The sequence below is a fragment of the Cryptomeria japonica genome, chromosome 10 (genome assembly GCF_030272615.1).
Source record: "Cryptomeria japonica chromosome 10, Sugi_1.0, whole genome shotgun sequence".
Lineage (NCBI taxonomy): Eukaryota > Viridiplantae > Streptophyta > Pinopsida > Cupressales > Cupressaceae > Cryptomeria > Cryptomeria japonica.
Window position 1 is genome coordinate 494,952,631 of NC_081414.1, and position 22,008 is coordinate 494,974,638.

A 22,008-nucleotide genomic window follows, 5' to 3' on the forward strand; every position below is an offset into this window, starting at 1 on the left:
GCTTTGAGGGAATCTTTCTTGAATAGTTTCAGCTCTTCAGCATCTTCTGGAGGAGACAGCCTTTCTTCTTCTACAAATTTCAGTAGGTCATTTTCTTCAAGGACCAATAGAATACGAACTTTCCAAGCAGCAAAATCAATAGCTCCCTCAAGCCTATCTTTAGCCTTCAAACCTAACATCTTTAATCTGAACACAAAGAACAGCTATATGCAACAATTGATTTGCTAAAATCAGGAGTTAATGACACCTATAGCTCTGATACCATGTTATTTTAAACCCTAGGTATGTTAACCAGATTTATATAATTGATTATGCCCTAGGTTGTATTCAGATTTGTAGTATTTTAGTAAACCAACATAGATTAAATTGTGCCCTAGATTGTAATCAGATTTGTAGTATTTTAGGAAACCAACATAGATTAAAATAGAACAGAAGACAAACAAGCATACCCTGGGAAAACCTCCAAGGAGGAAAAACCCAAAATGAAAGACCCACAGGTCAGATTATATATTCTCCTCTAAATATAAGTACAATACTTAGCTTGAATTTGATCTTCACATATCAGATCTGTCCTTGTATGCTTCAATGACTTGCATCAAGATCTACTATGTCCCCTTGAACAATTTCGCACCAAGCTGAATAAGTTCGCACTCTTCCTTAAGTTCGCACAGCAGAGCCAAATCGCCTTTTGATGTAATTGAACTTGATTGTAATTGACTTGCAAATTGTCATTTACTTATATGCATCTTTTATTCTTTGTAAGTTGGCCTCCTTGTTATTTTTGGCGCTAATGTTTAGATGGTGTGTATTTAGCGTGGCATTGTGAATTAGGATAGGGTCACGTTATTTTAGGGTAGGACCCGGTCCTAAAGGGGGTTCGGATGTTGCCTTAAGGCAATCCGAACCCCTATACCCCTAGTTACAATCAACAATGAGGATGTTAAAGCTATTTTACTAAACAATTTATCTTCAAGATTCAGCAATGTCAACTTTACTCTTAGTCAAATTTCCTCTAAAAGTTTGGAAAATATGATTTCAACTCTAGTTGAAGAAAAGATAACTATTGTAGGAGATAAAATAATTTAATCCCCTAACGGAGGTAGCATTATACTCAAATAGTAGAATATCTGATAAGGACAAAAGAGGGACAAAATGCTACTATTGAAAGAAAATGGGCCAAACAGTTTGAAGCTGTAGAATAAGAGTGAATGATGTTCTCATAGGAAAGATCAAAGGAGCTAATATAGCCATTGTTAAAGATCTTCCAAATATTGACAATGGTGAAGGAGAAGCTACATTTTATGCATTTTAAAGAAGTCTAGCTCTTTGAAGACAGGTAGGAAGTCAATATAGACAAACCTCAGAATGGATGGTTACCTAGTTAGGTTGGGAGTCTATGCATCTTGGGAATCATTCCCTTACAAGGGTTATGAGACAATCAATGAAGAATCCATCAAACATGTGAATACTAATAAAATCAAACAAAGTAGTACCTTTCACATGTCTAATAGACTTGTCTCCATTGTTCTCCTATCCTCCAAGATCTTGTATTGATAGTGTTGCTCTTAGATTTACGTTGCACTTGCACAAGAGCTCAAGGAAGAATGGATGTGGTTGTGATGATGTATGCTTGTGATGAGGCATGCTTATGATGATGTACTACTATAGTGAATTTGATAGAATGTAAGTATGCTCAAGATATGGGTTGATGAGGAAATCAGGGGAGGAAGCCTCTTTTATAGAGATCGTCCTACAAACAAAGGGTTTAGATTAAGAGGTTAAATTATGAATGACTAGGATCTCATAGATGAAAGAGACTCAATACGATTTGAGGGTAGGCAAAGATGAAGAGAGGAGATTAAGAGGTAGAAAGGTAAAAGATAAGGTTGAATAGGATTAAGAGGTTAAATTGAAATGAAGGCCTAAGATTGAGGAGTGGGTAATTCAGAGAGATGTGTTGTCATGTGGATAAGAACAAAAGGGTAAATTAATTAATTAAAAAAATAAAAGTATTTGTTAAATTAATACGGGAAAGGCTAAATAATTAAAAATTTATTTAATTTGGGAGAAGAGGTGGGACCATTAAATATTTATTTAAATAAGAAAGAAGAGGCTTAGTGAATTACTTAAATAAAAATATATATTTATTTAATTAATAGAAGACATTAGGATAAAAAAATAATTAAATAAATAATAAATATTTATTTAATTAGAGGACAATTTTAGGTGTCTGCATTTTGCCCCTCTTTGAGACAATGCAGCTTGTTGCATTGTTTCAAAGAATAAAAATTCAACTGATACATGCCCTAGTTTGGAAGGTGGTATATGCCCCCTACAGAGATTGGGTGAAAAATTGGAAAAAGGTTTGGACAATCTCTCAACGGGTTGAGAAGGGTTAGCTAGATAGAAATGGTAAAAAACGGGGTTACAGTGGCAAAAATCGGACCAAGATTAGGTCACAAGAGTTGCGTGAGAGTGCGGCGGGTTAGCATGGCCTAGGCTTTCAACACCTATATATAGGAGCTAGGTGGGTCATTTGTCCTCATTTGCATCCATCACTTTCAGCAATTCGAGCCCAAAGCAAAGCAAAGAGAAGGAGACAAAGAAGCAGCAAAGATGGCGGGAACTTACACATGTGATCATCGATTCGAGCGAGTGTGATGACACGAGAGGCCAGAGGACGCAGGCAAGCCGGTATGTACCTAAACCTAACCCTTTGTGGTTTGGGAGTTTGGGGAGGTGGTAATTTAATAACTTGGGAATTCAGCTCAAGAGCTGCACCTTTACAAAGGTTCGAGGTAGCCTGATGGATTTCTACCTGATGTATTTGTCTATTTTCAAAGAGAGGCTCCTAAAGAATGACAAGTTAATGGTTCAGGGTGTTTTTAAATTGATATGTTTTGTTTTCAATGACGTAAGCCTTAGGAGGAATTATTAAAATCATATTAAATAATTATCAGAAGATATGGCTTACAGTTGTAATAAAGTCACCTTAGTGACAAGTGTTTTTTTCATTTTTTTATTTTGCTATTTTTAGCATTGGGGGAGTCATGTCATGTTTATCCTTTTGCATGGTTTCATCCTCCAATCTCTATATAAGGAGATGAACCTCTTTGTAATTGGTATCCTTTTATTTAATAGAATATTAATATATTGTATTCTATTAATTTTTGCGATAGAAACATGAAATCTGTTAAATCGTTAACATTTTCATATCGCAGTTCAGATATTCTTAGCTGACCACCTAATACATGCAACATCAAGAATTATGAAAGCTTCTAGGATAAGGATGATAACAAACTTCTGTGTATGGAAACTGAGGTTCAAAAAAGAGAAGGATTGTAAAGTCAATACCATATTCCAGTCTATGATACATACTTGTGCTCTTAACAATAAGCATAAAGGATATTTGGTTTTCTGACATTATTTGCCTCACTGCTTTGTCAATTTCTGAATTTCATCGCAGAATGCTGGAAACTCTTTCAGTTGCATCCTCATGCTTGCAAACTATAAATCGGTGACTTTAAGAAAAATATCATCATATTTCACAGCTAATTTTGAAAGGTTTTCCTCCATCACAGGAAACTGATTCCACTCACTGCATAAGCTGAGCTGAGGCTTCTAGAGAGGACAGAAGCTAACAATCAGCATTTGTCTTGCCATAGCAACTATGCTCCCTTAAACAGAAATACTGAACACATTGGTAGTTGAAGAAAAGTAAAGGTTTGGGTATCTATCTCCACCACATATTCATGCATGGCATAGCTTTAAGACAAATAGAAAATAAATGATAGGATGGATTTTATGATGATCTGGATTTTACTTATGCATTCACATTCTAGATTTATGACATTTGGCATTTCATTTGCTATTTTACTGCCTTTGGAGAAGTTATTTGCTTCCCACATCAAGACTGATCTTCTCGAACCTCTAGGTTCATCAAACTTTCCAGCCCAATTGACACAGAAAAAATTGTTCTCCAGTGGCTGTGATTATTTCTGCTTACTAAATTTTAGTTTGCAAATTTTAACATACAAATGCTTGAAAGTCATTAACTGACGAGTCTGCTCCAAATATCCATACAGTAAGATGTAATCTTTGCGTTTATTTAACTGTAAGAAATACAGCATTTTGATTGCCTAAATTGTATAATTGAGTTTCTATTCTGATGTCCTTCATTCTAAGTCCCCATCCTTAAAGGTATTGGGTTGAACAATTTTCCATCCTCACTTCCATTTGACTCTTATTACTTTGAAACCATTTCTTAAAGATTTTTGTAAATATATACTTTACTTTTTTTTAGAATCAATGACCAAATCTATGTTCCCAGATACACCCTCTCTCCCTTCTCTCACCTCCCTCATCCAGATACAAATACCACCCTATCCAATGCAGATACAGATATAATACTCCTTGCATATGAAGAAGATATTGCCCTAATACATAGACATTTCACACAACCCAAGTACAATAAGGTGATGCATCAGATAAAGAAAAAAGTAGGTCGATAGGACTCAAATTTATATAAAGTTACAATACCAAGTAGAGTGTAAAGGAACTTGAAGAGCTCAAACTGTAACACTGATACAGCAAAAAAGAAAAACTAGAGGAGTTGCACCCAAATCAGATAATGCTGAGACAATGAATCAAACACAACTAGCCATTTGAAACTAAGTTCCTGATTCAGATTCAGGTTTGTTGGGTTGCAGTATATATATATATGTGTGTGTGTGTGTGTGTGTGTTGTTTGCCCTCTCGGGTGAATAACTTAAGACATAAAGGACATAACGCAGAATAATGCCGTAAATATCAGACAAAGTGTATCAGATGTTCTATTCCTCCATAAGTGTGTTTTACAAGTTACATTCTGGAGTATAAAAGGGTACCGAGGGGGTGCGAGCGCCAACCGTCGCACCGCAACTTCCACCCCTCGGTTGCCAACTAACCAAAACAATTACACATAATTAACTAATGTTATTCCCGTGTACAATAATGCCACCAACATCATCCCCCCCAAAAAGAAAAGTCGTCTCCAGGCGACTTACAAAAATGGAGATAATGCAACCTATACAAGATATCTGAAAGACTAGGGAGGGGGCTGAGAAAGCGTCCCTGAAGTAGAAGTGTGAGATGGCGGTGTCCGGGTCGCCAAGCGGGCACGAAGCTCATACACCTGCTGAGTGCGTGCAGCCACATCTCGCTCCGCTACGAGGGCCTTCTCTAGAGCTGTCTTCACCATGTGTGCTGCCTCCAGTAACTCCTTCTCTTTGGTATCCACTGCCTCCGTCGCGCAAGCCAACCGTGTCTGCTCGGCTGCCAGGCGGGTCTCTACCTCGGCCTTCGCTGTCCGGGTCTCAGCCGTCTCTGTGCGGGCCACCTCTAGCTGTGCCAACAACTGCGCCCTCTCGGCTGCCCATGAGGCCTACTGACTGGCTACCTCTCTCTCCAACGCTACTCGGGCAGCCTCCCTGGCTGCAGACTCCTGCTGTGTACGCCTCAATGTATAATAGGCATCCCGGTAGACCTGCTCGATCTCGCGGACCACTGCCGTCACCCGACTCTCCACAACGGGCTGACGCAGCCTCCAAGCCTGTAGCATCTCCTCTGTCTCCGTAGTCGGCCACCCCTGAGACTCAAAGCAGGTAGCAAAGGCTGTCGGGCAGCCCACCCGCATAAACTATAGGACCTGCTCTAGCTCCACCACCACCTGCTGCAATGCTTGCGTCTGGGCGGCGGCCACCACCCGCCTACCCCTCGTTACCAAATCAGCCATGTCAGCGAGGTAAGTCTCAACATCCTCCCCCGTCTATGCCGAAGACTGGGAAATCCCTGGTGGAACGGTCACTACTGTATCCTCCTGTGAAGGTACCGCCTCCGCCACCGAAGGTGCACCATCTCCTGGTGCCTGTCCGGAGGCGACCTCCCCTGCCTCGTGCCCAACTGTGAGTCCATGTGCCTCCCCTGACGAGTCATCCAAGTGGACTACCTCCGCTCCAATCTCTCGACACGGTGAGAATACAACAGCTCCCTCCGGCTGTGCCAGTGTCATCTGAAACCGCTGTGTGAGCCAGCTCTGCATAGCCTCAAGGTCAGCACGCATCTTCGTGACCGGTGGATGGTTCGCTGTCGTCGGCTCCTCCAACAACGAAGCCGAAACAGTCACCACAGCGTCACTACCCACGACCTCCAACCGCACGTGAGGCTCGGTATCCTCCACCTCCGTCGGCCCCTGCTCGACCACTATTCGGTGCGGTGACTCCTCCGTCCCTGACTCTGTCATGTCCTCGGTAAGTGCCGTTGTGGTTGGGCCTGACGGTGCTCCCTGGTGCTCGTGCTGGAGGGGACCAAGTGTAACAGGCGTGTGGCTCTGCCTGAAGGCCGGAATACAAGTGCCGCCCACTCCAGATGCTGGCACAGTCGTGCCCATCGGTAACAGGGGTGGGGCAAACCGGACTCGTACAGGCTCCTCCGTTGCCTGGCTGCTATCGTCCTCCTCATCTTCCTCCTCCGAATCCTCCGTGCTGCTGGACTCCCTCCCGCTGTCAGGCTCCCCTGAGGCCGAGGCCCTATCCACCGCCCGTTTCCGCTTCGCGGAAGAGTGCCCAATGTCCAAGTGCCTCCAATACATTATTGGAGGCTCTCCCGCTGCCAACAGTCCCTGTGGCCGTACCTCCAACTCGTCCTCCGGCACTACTTCCCGCGTGGCCTCCAGGAATAACCCTATAGCATAATGAGGCATATAGAATGTGCGATGCTGGAGCATCAGAAACTCATACATACGCTCTGCCAGTAACGCTGCCCAGTCATATACGATGCCATTCATCAGCCCATTCATCAGCATAATCTGAGGGAGGGCAATGTTCGACGCCCTACCCGACCCTGTCAACCTGCTCTTGATGACATCCATAATACATCTCCAGTGGCCCTCCGCAACAAACGTCTTACGGATTCCGCGACTCTTCGTGGCTCTAGCCACGCTGTCCAACTCAGCTGTGGTCAAATTCCAGACCATGTACATCAAGTGCTTATAACATTATATCTGACACGACTAACATGATGATACTTCGAAGAAAAGGTACACAATATATAATACCCGAAGGGGTGCGACACAACCGTCGCGACTCCAACTACCTACCTGTCGGCCAACTAACTGACTGCCGTAACTCATTATTACCGATGACAACATAAACATAATATAACAACATAACATAATGATTATTCCCGGCAACATCATCCCCCCCAAGAAAAGAAGTCGACTCCGACGACTTAATACAAAATAGAGATGAACGGCAGGAACTACTGACGCCAGTCGGGCCCAGATCTTCTACACTTCCTGTGTCCTCGCCTGAAAACCCTTTTCTACTACCATCCGATGCTCAAGTGCGGATTTCACCAATATTGCTTCCTTTGCCATCATAGTCCTCCTGTGCCTAACCCAAATTTGTCTGCAAAACATGTTTTTCAGTCTCAGGTTCCACCAACTGCCACTCAAATGATATTGTCTCCCTAGCCAATTTGTCCTCGATAGCCACCCGTGCTGCTCTCCCGGCATCCAACTCCTAGGTACGCTGAACTAAGTCTCACGCGACTATTGCCTCCAACCTGGTGGTCAGCTCCTCCCGAGCCCTCTGTGCATCCACCAAGGCAACCTCACGTCCAACCGAGACATACTCCGAGTTCCTCAAAGTGTACCTATCCTGCCTGGAGGTGGCCACAATCCGCTGGCACAAATGCTAGGAGACACCTCAAATCCTCCATCACTCTCCCCAAAGGCTAAAAACTGAACTGAATAACTCCCTGGTGTCATACAACTGCGCGGACCTGCAATGCCTTCCCTCAAACTCTGTTTGTTCGCAACCTCCAAATCCGTCTCCCTCTACGGCTTATGGCTTCCCGCCAATGCTTAGCGTCAGGCTTCTTTCACATCGTGCGGAACAACCACAACACTTCCCGTGGCCTTCTGTAGCTCAAAAATAAACTGGGGGTCTGGAGGCAACGCCCCCAGCGGGGTCGAGGGGCAACGCATCATTTCTGTGATATTTTATGATGTCAAAACCCTTCTTCTACACTCCAATATTTTCAGTGTCCAGGCTCCAGATGTCATCGAATCATTTTTCAATCCGTCGTCGTCATTTTTTTTTTGTTTTTTTTTTTTTTAGGCACTGTAATGTCCCCAATGGCACCTCGGCCATACAACCTCCCTGTACGGTCAACAACAGCACTGGCACCTCCAATCGTGCGGCCTACACCCCTATTACCATACGGACACACCTCCGGTCAACAACAGCACTGGCACCTCCAATCGTGCGGCTGCTTGGTCTACCTGTGGCGGTCGTTTTGCCCTTACGTGGCTGTGTGGATTGTGCGAGCTTGGTCTCTTTTTTTCTTTTTCCTTTTGTGGCTGTTGCGCGTTGGTGTGCGCAACCCTTGCTGTGCGTGTTGATCGGGTCGTGTGGTGCGTGGTCGGGCTGTGCGGTGCGTCTTCCTCCTCCTATATCCCTTGCTGTGCGGCGGTGTTTGGTGTTGTGCGGTGGTCAGGCTGTGCGGCGTGGTGTCTTCCTCTTGCGCGGGGTGTTTTGTTTTTCGTCAGCTGTGTTTTTATCTTCCACGGCTGCTTGGTGACTGCCTTCGGTGGCCCCACCGTCGGTGTGATCACCGCACGGTGGTTCCACCGTCAGTGGTCCCACCGCACGATGGTTCCACCGTCGGTGATGTCACCGTCGGTGGTCCCACTGCACGGTGGTTCCACCGCACGATGGTTCCACCGTCGGTGGTTCCATCGTATGGTGATGCCACCTTCGATGGTCCCACCGTACGGTGGCCACTTTTTTCCCCACCATACGGTGGCCATTTTCTCTTCTTTTTTTTTTTAAATATTTTTATTTTTTTCCTCCAACCGTACGGTCATCTGTCGTACGGCCCCGTACGATGGTGTTTTTTTCACCTTTTTTTTTTCTGTCGTGCAGTTAACTGTCTCGTACGACCGTACGGTGTTTTTTTTTTTTTGAGTTGTCTAAAGAGTCTTCGGCTCGAGTCCCCTGTCTCTGGGATCGCCCTTCATCCTTCTCGGTTTTCCTCGCCCAAAAGTCTCCTGCTTTTGTCCTGTGCCTCTCGAGTCGCTTGCCCAGCCTCTTAGGTCCCCTTCCATCCTCTCGGGTCCCCCTTCGGGCTCTCGGGTGTCCGTCCAGCCTCTCGGGTCCCCTGCGCACTTCGCGTGGTAGGGTTTCAATTTGGGCCTGTTGGTGGCAAGTCTATTTTCAATGGCCATCAGGAGACCTGGAACCACAAATTCTATAGGGACCACGGTCTCCTTCCCGTACATAAGAAGAAGAAGAATAATAAAGATTTTGAAGACTGCGGTCTTCCATACAGGGTTCCAATCGTTGCCAACACTCTTCGGATTATCTGCGTCGCCAGGGTTTGGGGCGTCTCCCTTCCAATATTCTTTGTATTCCGGCAGGTACACCTCTATTGGTTGCTCTGGTTCCTCTACTTCGAGCCTGTAGCTTTGGAACATTTCATAATCCTCCATTTGCCAGTGGAAGAGCTCGTTAAGTGAGCATACCTCATCTTCAAAACATCCCTCCAATTCGAGCACCCCTTCACTATTCGGCTCCATCGCGTTCTTGCCCTTGCTTTCATCGGGACCCCCTTCCCCTTTATTAGAGTCCTCTGAGTCTGAGTCGGAAGAGGCGAGCTCTTCGCCAACATCTTGGGTGTGTAGGTCAATGGTATATTTCCGCCCTCCCTTCTCCATGGAAAGTGTATTTTTCTTCCAGTTGTGGTTTTACCCTCGCGTTGATCAACCACGCTCTCCCCAGGATGGCGTCATAGCCTTTCTTCTTCGAAGGAATAACCACGAAATCTAACAAGAATGGTTGTGTACCAATCGTCACTTGCTGGGCCATCAACAGGCCGAGTGGCTTAATGCCGTGTTGGTCCGCTCCCACCAGGTTGAATGTGGGTGGCCATAGGGTGGGCTTCCCCAGCGGCTTCCATGTTTCTTCTGGTAGTACATTCACCCCAGATCCACCGTCCACAATGGTGTCCTTCAGAATGGTCCCACGGATACCCATTTCTACCACAGTTGGGTGTCTACCACTGCTCAAGGCTAGTAACATCGGGTCAGTCGAAGGGCTATCGGAAACCTCCACCTGTGGTGTACTCTTTGAAGCGGTGGCAGGAACCCCTACCTGTGGTGCACTCGACGATGCGGTGCTTTGCACATTGGTGAGGATGGTAGTCCTCAATTGTGGCATAGAGTCTAGAAGGTCTTTTACCTTTATCGGCACCTCCATCTGCAAGATTTGCCCAATGATGTTATTTTCCGCTTCCGTACGGGATGATGTACTTGCCACCTCGTTGTCCCGTCGTTCGGTCGTCATCTCACATTCAATATTGGCCTTTGCCTCCCGTAATCTCTCCTTCTCCGTACGGGGGTCGAGATAAGTGGCTTTTTTGGTCTGGGCGCGGGTGATCGCCAGTACTTCTTTCTCACCAATCTTCTCAGCCTTCTCAATGTTGAGGAGATTAACCCCTGCCTGTGGGCAATTTGCGTCCTCATGGTCGCCTGGCCCACACCAAGGGCAGAGGTGCTGAGGGGTGGCTTCCTTCGTGCAATCACGGGCAAAGTGCCCCCACTAATTACAGGCCCTACATTGGATAATTGGCCGGCCCTTGGCATCATACTGGATACGGCTTCCGTTATTGGTATTGTTGCTATTCCTTCCGCCGCCGCGTCTGTTGTCCCGGTATCCTCCAGATGATGCCGTTGTGTTAGTCTGCTGGCCCGTACCCGCTGGTGCGGATTTTGTGGCCTGCTCCGTGAACAACACCTAGTTCGTGCTTCGGGTTTTCATATTGTATGGGCACTCCTTGGTGGAGTGTCCCATCATTTGGCAAATCTCACAAAATGCCTTCTTCGGGCAAGTACCCTTTGTGTGTCCGTCACTCCTGCAGTCTGTACACCACACTTCAGTTTCTTCCGTCTTACTTGTACTCCCTTTCATGGCCTTGAATTCTCTCAGCATTCGTTCCATGTCCTTCTGGAGCGCGTGCACCTTTTTACCCGATTCGCTACTGCTACTGCTCTCTCCGTCAAAATCTTCATCATCGTCAAATGAATATCTATTACTTTTCTTCTTCCTTGATGTTTTGTATTCGCTTTCTAGATCCATTGCCCTATTATAGGCGTCGTCATATGACGTCGGGGGTACAATCTTCATTTTTTTCCGTAGGGAGGATTTCAATCCTTCCACAAACCATCGTTTTTTTAAGCCCTCAGCCGGCTGGCTCTCCATTTTACCCAAGAGTTCTTTCAGCCTCCGACTGTATGCCCGTACTGTCTCCGTAGTACCTTGCTTGGTACTGTATATCTCTGTTACAATTTCGTTGTCATCACGGAGCAACCGAAACTCCTCCGTGAATTCCTTCTGTAGGGTAGCCCATGTGGCCACTTTTTGCTTATCTACATCGGAGTACCAATCTATGGCGACTCCACGTAACGTGGCTGGGAACTGCTGTACCCAGTCATCCTGGTCTGTTACTCCGTTGGCGGACCAAATGGTTTCACATGTACGGCAGTGTCGTAAGGGGTCTTCCTTGCCCTCCCCTGTGAACTTTGGCAATTTTTGTTTACTCGCCATCCCACAACTGGGTCTCGCTCCTCTAATTCCTTGTGTGCTTGTACCTGGCGATCCTCCGCCTCCTGCAACTGAACCTCCACTCGTGGGTCCTCCGGAAAAAGTTGCTGACACCGAACCAAACAAATTGCCTCTCGTACAGTACCCTTGTGCTCCCTCGGCACCTTCGGTCGTACCGTCACCTTCCGTTGTCTCCCTCCGGTTGTCCTCTGAAATGGACAAATTCTTTAGCAAGTCTCTGGTAGCGTCGATCAAGTTTAGACTTCGCCTTGTTTGTTCCACCAACTCTTCGCGGCTTCTTACCCTACGGTGGTATTCTGGCAAACTGTAGAGTTCTCCTTCGGCACCCTCCGTGACTCCTTCTGGCAGCCCTACAACAGTGTAGACAGTGTAGTTCTCTCCGTCTATCTCTGCCTCCGCAACCTCCGTGACACCTCCTGGGTTCCCTTCGGGCAACCCCTCGGCCGGTCATCCCTCGGCAAGCTGCCTTAGCCTACGCCTTCGTTCTATCTGCTGTCTGAGATTCAATGCGGTTTGTGCCACTTCCCATTCGTCACTCTGTATCTTTTTATTTTTGTCCTTATTTAGTCTATTGGGCATAAGTCAAAGGTTCAATTTCCTCCTGACCTGGCGCCATCTCGTTCCATTTCCCATCGGCTGTTCTCTTCGTAGCGTTGCAGGATTTGTTGTCGTCGCTCTTCCTGGGCAATCTCCTCCAGGCGGGCCTGTTGTGCCAGTGATGCCTCTGCAAGCAACCGGGGGAGGTGGTTCATCAACCGGTTTACTGTCGGGCTAACCTCCAGCGCTGTCCACACGGCACTTGGTGGGATTTCTACCTCCGCCGCTTCTCGTCGAACGTATGTCTGAATGGCTACCTGGAGCAAAATTGAAAATTCTCACGTTGCCGTGTCTTCTCCTGTATAAAGTTTTGTCCGCGCGTCGTCGGCCTCCGGGTTTACTTCACCAACGGGTAGGCCCATTGTGTCTGTGCGCCATCTGTGTCTTCCGTTCCCGAGTTCGTCTAGGCAGCGGCGCCAAATGTTTGCCCTCTCGGGTGAATAACTTAAGACATAAAGGACATAACGCAGAATAATGCCATAAATATCAGACAAAGTGTATCAGATGTTCTATTCCTCCATAAGTGTGTTTTACAAGTTACATTTTGGAGTATAAAAGGGTACCGAGGGGGTGCGAGCGCCAACCGTCGCACCGCAACTTCCACCCCTCGGTTGCCAACTAACCAAAACAATTACACATAATTAACTAATGTTATTCCCGTGTACAATAATGCCGCCAACATGTGTGTGTTGCTGTATATATGTATATATGTATGTCTACTGTAATGTCCCCACTTTCAAATATAATTTAATAATGAATAATAATAATAATAATAATAAAATTAAAATTAAAATACAAAATAATAAAAAATAAAAACTAGATTAAAATATAAAAGAACATAATTAAATATAATTAAAATTTGATTAAAGTTAATAAATGTTCAAAACGCATGAAATGATAAGTTGTGACTCCCCCAAACGAGGTATAAAAGGGAGAGGAGAACTCATTTGAAGGGGGGATAATTTGGGAATCAGAAGTGCAGATCTGATTTAAATAAGAAGAGCAGATCTGATTGTGAAAGGTTGTGTCCCTTTCAAAGGGCAGAAATAAATGAAGAGTTGCACTCTTTCAAAGGGTGCTAATGGTGAAAGGGTGTGTCTCTTGCCAAAGGGCATATAGGATGAAGGGGTGTGACCTCTCCCTCACATTGAGAGATATAAAGGAAAGGAATCAAAAGCATCCAGTGACATCACCATGGATCAGATCAGATCAGAACTGTTATCAAGTTACAGGCAGTAACATCCTTGTTCTTGGTGGCATGCATGGGGATGTGCTCAATACGTATGCTTAACATATGAAGCCTAATAATGTTCTTATGCAGAATTAAATAGTAATATTAATATAGACTGCAATATGTATGACAGTCATACTTAATTTCATATACATTCATAGTACAAGATATTGACATAATTATAGTCCCAAGCTCTTAACCAGTTCTAATTCCTTTTTCCTGAGGAATGGTGTGATGCTGTTAGGGAGAAGCAGAGTAAAACCATTTAATGATAGATGACCCCCAAGGGTGAATGAACTCATGATCCTGAAATCTGAGTTGTGGGCCCCAAGGGTAGATTGACTAAGGTTCCGGTAATCTGGGCTGCATTAGGGAGATGGTAATCTATTCAGTTGAGCAGCGGTGTAGGAGAAGACAAAAACCCCTTATGGCTAGGAGAAAATGAGGATCACCTTTGGAAATAGACTTCACAAGACAGGAATGGTTGTGTTTCACACTTTGGGGCAGAGTTGTTAGGCCTTTGCAGCTTATATGGAATGGTTATATGCAATGGCATGAAGAATTGGCCAAGATCCAACAGTGTTACTTCCAAGACTTACAATGGGCAAAGCGCGGTAGACCATGAAATATGTTCTCAGAGCTCTATTTTCAGGTTGTTGAACTTCAATATTGAGAGATGTCCCATAGAGTTGAACTCTGATCATATTCCTCTTTTTATTAAGCTTGGCATAAATGCTAACGGTCTGCAAGAAGAACAGAAACAATCTCACAGGAAGGATTTTAAACAAGGTAAAATCCTTATAAATCAAGAAAATCATGAGCTCTTCAAGGCTACTTTGGAAGAGCACCTACAGTTGGCAAAAAAACAGTGTAGAATGCAAGGGTAACAAAAGAGAAAAAGAGTATGTCTGCAGTAGCACGCTGATCCCTTTCACAAAAGCAGAGACATCAATAACCCTTCTAATTACCGTACTATTATGGTCAACCCTCTCTTTGGGAAGCTTTTTGGGAGCATGATAGAGCGTAGAATCAGTAAATGGGCAGAAAAAGAGGGAAAAAGGGCAAGACAGGCTGGTTTCTGGCCTAAACAATCCACTATAGACCACTGCATCATTCTAAGACACTTCATTAAAAAAGTTTGGGACAGCAAAGGGGGCGAGGCCTTTTGTTGCTTTGTTGATTTAGCTTTTGACATTCTCCCTAGGGATAAGCTTTGGCATAGAATGGAAGAACTGGAGGTTGCAGAGGAGTTTAGAGTTGCTGTCCACAAACTTTACGAGCAGGTTAGAGCTAAAATCAGAACTAAAGAGGGTATGCCCGAATGCTTCAGTAGTGACATCGAAGTCAAACAGTGTAATGTCCCCAATTTGAAATAGAATTTAATAATGAATAATAATAAAATTAAATTATTAAAAACTAAATTAAAATATAAAAGAATATAACTAAAATATAATAAAAATCATAAATTGTAAATACAATGGTTCAAATTCTAATCCATAATTCTTTTTATATACATTCATATTGATGTATTAAATGTTTGGTCATAATCCCTATTTTGTTTTATATCTCTTCATAATTTATTTATGAAGAAATATCTTGATTATATTTACTGATTACTAATCAATAGTTGATTACATCATACACTAATTTAAGAATAATAAATAAATATTTATATGAGCCTCCTATGTTAATTAATAAAAAATATTAACCAAAACAAAATGAATATTAATCAACTTTAACTATGGAGGATGCTAACCAATAGGCACGATAACAAACAAAAAAACAAGCAGCGATTTAGGGGGAGGACGTGACTTTCAATACAGCCACGTCCCTCCCCAAAAGATACCCTCTTATCATATTTAATAGAAGCCCGATACTTCTCGGGAGGGGGGGGGAGGAGGCAGGGAAGAAAAAAGGGAGAGATACGGTGGATATAAGGGAAGAAACAATATAAAAGGGAGTTAAGGCAGATAAGAAATAAAGAAAGGAGAATAAGGAGGAGAGAACAAAAGAAAAGCCACGGCAGAAGAAAGGAAGAAAAGAAAGGTTTGACTTTCATCAGCAATCATCACACTTAGCACAGGTAAGTTCAAGTCTGAAATGATACGTAGAGAACTGTTTTAGATTTATTTACTGTTTCAATACAGCATTCATTAATGTGATAATAGGGGCTGTTCTCAGCCTAATACAAATATATAGTTGATCTTAATACATTGTTAACATTGATAATTCAAACATTAATTTGGAAAGAACTCCATATCATTAATACAATTCGATATAATCAATACTAATAGATTAAATTAATAGGGTTATTACAATTAATACCATTAATACAAGTACTCATGATAATTTAATAAATTAATACAAGACATTCATACAAAGTTAATTCTATCATTAATATTAATACGGGTAATAAGTAAGCGTTGTGCTTTCTATTGGACAAATTCACTGCGGTAATGATAACAACAAAATTTGGACAAATCACTGAGTAAACAATTGACAATGTAATTCGGATATTACCATATCAAATTTAATTCTTAGCCCATAGATTGCAGTGATCTCATTCTTCCTCTTTCTCTAATACTTGCAAAGATAGGGAATGTGTGGGGGAAAGGCAGCGTAAATTGGCCACATGGTGAAAATGTCCCAAGATAGGTAGAAATCCTTGAGGGAGCCGCATGTAGACTGTGTCATGCACCCTTGGCACAGTAAATCTTTTGTCTTGTTAAGGTTGGCAGAATAGGGAAGAAGAGTCTCATGTAAACTATGGGAAGTAAACCATACAACGAATTTACAATCTATTCATCTTAATTGATATGTTAACATTTCATTATTGGCATAAGTAAATGATTGATAGGTATGCATAATATTAGCTATGGTTCGATAATATGGAAAAAGGACAATTTGTATTATGGATGAACTCCTATTCCTAAAACTTAAAATTATTGTTAATGTATGTTTTAGGGTGAAGTTAGGAAGGGGTCATCACAAGTGGTATCAGAGCATAACCCTACCATCCTGTGGGACAAAACTACAACATTGCTCTTCAATATGTGTGTACTTTTCAAATGAATATTTCGTGCCTTACAAGTGTATGCTTCGTAACTTGTAAATTTTTGTGATTACTAGATTTATTCTTCATGTACGTTCCCTACCTAGCATGTATTCACATGTGTATGGCTCATGTTGTATGTATATTCATACAGGTTTCATACATTGCCATGTATATGCTTTATGTTCTATGTGTATTTACTATTTATGTACATGCTTCTTGCCTTAAATTCTATTTATGTGAATGCTTACGTATGTGCTTAATGCCTTGCTCGTATTTATGTGCTTTACATGTATACTTCATACTACATGTATATTCATTTGAATGCTTCTTGTCTTAAGTATATTCATGTGTATGCTCTATGCCCTACGTGTATACTTTATGTTTTATGTGCATGCTTCTTGCCTTAAGTATATGCTTCATACCTTAAGTGTATTCACATGCCTTATGTATATTTCTCTCAAACGTATGTTTCATGTATATATACTCCATAGTTTGCAAATATTTATGTGTTTGCTATATGTCTGATCTGTCTTCAGTATGATAGCTCCATCGTCTACGTGTATTTTTCTCATGTATGCTTTATGTCTTGAATATACTTCGCATCATATTTTTTTCAACATGCTCATTCCCTGTGCATTTTATGTATGCCTTTCTCAAAAGCTTCACATCTTAAACATATTTACTTCATGACTCGTGTTTTCAGTGTGTTTACTCCATGTGCATATATGTTTGTACCTTATGTGTATTTACGTATTACTTCATGTTTTACATATATGATTCATGTTTTGCGTGTATTACACCTTATGCTCATTCATGTGTATGACTCACGCCTTATGTTTAATGTGCATACTTCATGCTTTATGCTCTACATGTATGCTTCATGCCTTAAGTGTATTCATGAGTATATGCTACACGTATGCTTCATGCTTCGAGTGTATTCATTTATATGCCTTTGTGACTTAAGTGAATTCAAGTGTATATTCATGTGCCACACATATTCACATATAACTTACGTGAATTCATGCTTCATGCTTTATGTGCTACGTGACTGATGTGAATCCATGTGCTATGTATATGCTTTATGCTTTAAGTGTATTCATGTGTACGATTCATGCTTTAAGTGTATGATTCATGCCTTGCGTAGCTTCATGTGTATGATTCGTGCCTTACGTGTGTTCATGTGTATAATTCATGTCTTACATGTATATGATTCATTCCTTACGTATGTTCATATGTACACTTTAAGCTTTATGCCTCCTACGTATTCGTATATTGCTTCATGTAAATACTTCATGCCTTACATATGACTATGCTGTTATGGATATGCTTGTATCTCATGCATATTTATATGCTTGCTTCATGTACAATATGTCTTCAACATGAATACTTCATGGGTATTTTGTATGTGTACCTCTCTTGAGTATGTATCTTGTATGTATGTTTCATACTTTATGCTTATTTATTTGTTTGACCCATGTATGTCATTGTGATGAACCCTTGCTGGTTTTATTATTAAAGATGGTCTTTCAGAAATGGACAGAAGTTGCAGAAGGGTTTTCTTAATTTCCAACACATGTTGAAAATAATACATGAAATAATCAGCTGAAACAATAAATTGGAGATTTTAGAAGCATACCCGTAGGTACTTAGCCAATTTATTGAAATGAAAAGATTAAATCAGCAACTTACAAAGTTCTGATTTTTATTCAGGAAACAATTCAGATCTGCTCTTATTTTAATAATAAGACGCCCAAACAGTAGAAGATGGCACCAATTTAATGAGCAAGCTGTGTGTTTGGGAAAGGAGGCCTCCAAACCAAAGATTATTTACAGCAATGACAGTAAATAAGAAAACCTACAACAGATCTGCCCTGTAAGAAGCCAAATCTGCCTGCAATCATCACCAATTTGGCTTTTGAATAAAGCCAACCACAGCTGCAACAATTCAACTGGTCTTTCACAGTCTCACCATTACCATGCACTGAACAATAGACGTTCTCCAATGAAGAATCCAGCCTGAAACCCTCAAGCTCCAAAACCCAGAGAGGAAGAGATATCAAATGATCAACAAATTAATGAGTTTGATTTCTCAAGGGGGTGGCTTTATGCAAAAACCCATGATTTTTAATTAGGGTTGATTTTAAGGTTTGAAAAATATCATTAAGTGTTAAAAGTTAAAACACTTTTAATATGGGCGCCCAACTATGGAGAAAAATAATAAGTCACTTAAATAAATTTAAAGTGAAATATTTTATTAAAAAGTCAATGTGACTTTATAATAAACGTCATTAATTAAATATTGTCTGTAATTCACTGAAAAATTAATATCTCTCTCAATATGACTCCAAAAGATGAACCGTAAGAAGCTAGAGATAAAGCTCCCAAAACCCATGTGACCAGGGAACTGTCTAAAAATAACTAACTTCCCATCTATAAATAACCCAAATGCTATAAATAGCAAATCCCTCAAATGGAATCAGAAACTGCTCAAACGAAGCCTGAACTGAACCCAACCCTAAACTGAAGAACATAATCCTCCATCCACTGTCCTCATGACCCTCTGTCCATACCATGTTAGCCTACGAGGGTCCAGAAAATAAGCTAACTCATCAACTCTAAAACCCTGACTAGGATGGGTACATCACAGTAATGTTTTCAGCATGCTAAATTCATGTGTGTGCCTTCCTTGAATATGTTTAGTTATCCCATGAGCATGTTTCGTAAGTACTCATAAATGTTTTCAGAGCTATACTCTTACATCCCAGCTAAAATGAGGTATATGTTTCAGATCTCTAAGGTCCTTTCTGCAAACATGAGTCCCACACTCTTAATAACACGAGAAGGGCAACCTAGGAACTATTGAAACAAGTTGGTACTATGAAACCTATAGGAAGGAAGAATGTGTGAACTGTGAAGTTATAGTATAAGACCTTGATAGGTATAGTAAGTTGCCCATAAATTGTCATAAAAGTTGAAAGGAAACATGTTAGCCATTCAATATATTCGTGATACATTTAATCTCAATCTACCACCTAAGTTACCAATACATTAATACCCAACCATAACAATCTATATGCATACAAACTGTACGGCAAAAGGAAATGATGCCAGATTTTTGTGATTAGTGTCTCAATTCTACTTGGTAACTACAGTGTTAGTGATATTCACGCTATCAACTGAAATTTCTCATTGCCTAATCACTCTCCAATGTAAGGGTTCAAGATACATATTCTAATTATTAACGTCAACTATAGCTAATTAATACAACCTTATACGTTTTTTGAGAGATTTATCTCACCAATTGTCTTAACTATTGATTTAGACATAACTTGTTTAAAGCAAGATATATATGTATCCCTCTCATGAACAGTATTTAAAAATAGAGTAAAAGCATCATTTGAGATTTCTAAAAAAATAAATTCCGCGGTCATAAGTGGTACTTAACTCTTTGTACCAAAATCTCTTCCATTCTGTAAACAGCACTTATCATTTCACAAGCTGGTTATCACTCATTGTGAAAAATCACTAAAATCATATTCAAAAAAATTGTATAGAGCATGACTGAACATAGTTATCAGTCATGATATCAAGTATAAATAACTATGTTAGGGTATGACTACCATACAAACAATGAGATTTAGTGAGCTAATCCCTAAAGGTCTCCATTCTATGAGGTATAGTCAGCATGATCATCTCACAATTAAGTTCAAAGATTTGTGCCATGCTACTAATCCTCATCCTAATATATAAGAAGCTCATCCCTTACTTTGTCTTGAAGAGATATCCATAGGAATAGCCAAAACTATTTTTAAGATCACAATTGATGAGAGGAAACTTGTCTGAAGATTACAAAACTCCAAGAGTTAGTTTGGGGACCCTCACATGAAAAGATTTTGCTAAAATGATCATTGCTTGAGGACAAGCAATCTTGGGTGGGGCAGACTGTAATGTCCCCACTTTGAAATAGAATTTAATAATGAATAATAATAATACAATTAAAATATTAAACTTCATATTAAAATATAAAATAATATAATAAAAATCATAAATTGTAAATACAATGGTTCAAATTCTAATCCATAATTCTTTTTATATACATTCATATTGATGTATTAAATGTTTGGTCATAATCCCTATTTTGTGTTATATCTCTTCATAATTTATTTCTGAAGAAATATATTGATTATATTTACTAATTACTAATCAGTAGTTGATTACATCATACACTAATTTAAAAATAATAAATAAATATTTATATGAGCCTCCTATGTGTTGTGCGTATTGCACACCCATCCCCGTCTTGGACAGGGACCCCTAGTTTGTGCCTGTCTGTCCTTGCGGAAGAGGAAGGGGATATGAAGGGTCAAGTGCCGCTAAAACCAAATTCGGCCTCTAGGGCCATATTGCGAACTTCAAACTCCCAAATTCATCTTAAACGCCGAGAATGTCATTGGCTTGCAAAACGATTCGAGGGGCCGAAACTTCAAAATCTCTCAAAAATACCTTTCAGGCCGAAGTTTGCGAAGTGGCCTATTTGGCCGAAATGCCCAAACTCACAAAATAGGGTTTCAGGCCGAAAATAGCAGACAAGTAAAATCGCACAGTAGGGGTGGGAAATCGCCGAAACTTAAAGTCTTCCATCTCGCGAAAAAAGCTCTCCTAACCCAAAAAATCGCAAGGTGAAAAGAAAGGCGTCATCTTTAAAAAACTTTGCAAAATGGACGAAATGGCCGAAAATGGATATCGCAGTGGAGGGAAGGCGTTTTAACTTTCAGGCATTTTCAAAACCCCCTTCCAGCCTGAAAATGTGAGAATAAGAAACGTTAAATTTTAAAAAACTTTCAAAATCGCCCTTTCCAAGCCGAAAGAGTTAAAATTCAGGCGAAATCAAGAAAATACAAAAGAAAGAGCGTTTGGCTAAGTCGCATTTTAATCATTTGGTCCGAAAATCGCCAAATATAGTCAAACGTTAAAATCTTAAAAAACTTTTCAAAAGGTCTCTTCACCCTGAAATTGGGCAAGGAGAATCGCGCAATATATGAGAAAGGGGCGTTTTAAACTAAACTTTCCAAAACCCTTTTTTAGGCCGAAATTCACGAAAACGCCCAGAAGGCCGAAAAGTTAAAATTTGCATTTTGTTCTTTCAAGCCGAAAATGCCAATGCAGAAAGGGGCGTTAAACTTGGATATTTTCAAAACCAACTTGTTGGCCGAAATTGAACAATAGGGCAAAATCACTCTTTCGCCAGTAAGCCAAGATGCTTTAGTGAATTCAGATCGCCCAAGCACCATCAAGACAAAGGATCGGATTTCACGTTCAAAGAGAAAGACGACATTTAGAGGATACATCTCACAAAGAGCTTCTCGAAGCCAGGCGTTAAAATTTAATGTTTGTTAAGTTAAATTTAGTTTTTCAAATTAATTTATTAAAGTGAAATCAGTTGTTTGCAGGTCACAGGACAT

General features: G+C 41.4%; 1 protein-coding gene across 6 annotated transcripts in view; it reads right to left on the bottom strand.

Annotated features, from left to right (window-relative positions):
• LOC131039366 (uncharacterized) overlaps positions 1 to 22,008 on the bottom strand; it is a 336,970-nt gene that overhangs the window by 286,558 nt on the left and 28,404 nt on the right. The gene's annotated exons all lie outside the window — the stretch shown is intronic.